This window comes from Capsicum annuum, chromosome 12 (assembly GCF_002878395.1).
Source record: "Capsicum annuum cultivar UCD-10X-F1 chromosome 12, UCD10Xv1.1, whole genome shotgun sequence".
Taxonomy (NCBI): Eukaryota; Viridiplantae; Streptophyta; class Magnoliopsida; order Solanales; family Solanaceae; genus Capsicum; species Capsicum annuum.
Genome location: NC_061122.1, coordinates 131,839,485 through 131,840,703, shown reverse-complemented (window position 1 = coordinate 131,840,703; position 1,219 = coordinate 131,839,485). Strand labels below are relative to the sequence as shown.

At 37.0% G+C, this 1,219-nt stretch overlaps 1 non-coding gene across 1 annotated transcript; it reads left to right on the top strand.

The window, feature by feature from the left end:
* The first annotated feature begins 908 nt into the window (after nt 1-908).
* LOC124889927 lies at nt 909-1,012 on the top strand. The gene has a single exon (XR_007048839.1). It is a non-coding gene; the product is annotated as a small nucleolar RNA R71 (small nucleolar RNA).
* The last annotated feature ends 207 nt before the right edge of the window (nt 1,013-1,219 follow it).

The following is a 1,219-nucleotide window of genomic DNA, read 5'->3' as shown; positions in this document are numbered from 1 at the left end:
CCTTATTTCCGTTTCTTTCAACCTTTTCATATACATCCTTCTCTTCATTCTTTGTTGTTTAACCATCGGTAGCCTTGTGATTTACCTATATAGGTTCTAACTCCTTCAGCTGTAGCCTACTCCGAGAAGTGACTGCATTCACCTCTTTTGAATTTTCCACAGTATAACTAGGTAGACCTCCTTGAGGCCTCACATTTTGTGCTCCTGCAATCTGACCCATTTAAACCTCTAAGTTCTTTGTAATCATCTATTAGTTCTTCACTTCTGCTACCAATTGTGCTTAAGCAGTCATAATCTGCTTTTGCATTTCTTCATAATTATTTGTTTGAGTAGTAGCCTAATTGTCTAGAATATGTTATTGTTGGTTCTAATTTACTGGCCCACAGTATTGATTTGCAGTATGTGCCTGGTTACTACCACATGAGAAATTTGAATGATTCCACCAGTTAGGATTGTAAGCGTCACAAAAGTTCTATTTTCCTTGCCGATTGGCATTTCCCACTTTGCTAATAGACTCTGGATTTTCTATGCAAGCATCAGTTTTATGTTCAAAGCTTCCATAAACCTCGTACCAAGTATGAGCCTGATGAACTACATTTATTATTGTTGGTGCAGACTATGTGACTCCCAGATTTATATTGCAGAGTTGTGTAGTTAGCTAATTCTATAGGGCAGCAATCTGGGCTGATAGCTAACTGATCAACCTCCAACTCACCTGCAATCCTTCTTTGGAACACTTCTTGCATCAGCATCCACTCAGGATTCCCATGTGAAATCTAATTCTACAGTGTGTATACTTTACCATATATCTTCTCTAGAACTTTCCCATTTTTTGTTGAATCCAGGATAATCTTGGTGTTTGGATGATGACCCTCAATGAAAGTATGTACCAACACATCATTAGTTTTAAGATGAGAAGGAAAATTCCTGAGAATACTCTTTAATCTTTCCCAAGCTTGGTAAGGATTCTCTCTATCTTTCTGGATGAAACTTAGAATCTCATTTCTCAAATGTGTTGTCTTCCCAGATAAAAAAAATTGAATAAGGAATTTCTAAGCCAGATAATCACAGGAAGTGATGAAGTTCAATGGTTCAGCATATAACTACCTCTTTGCTTCTCCCAATAGAGAAAAGGGGAAGAGATTCAGTCTAACATAATCAACAGATACCCCAGAAGGAATGTAGGTACCACTAATCTTAAGAAAGTTTTATATATAGT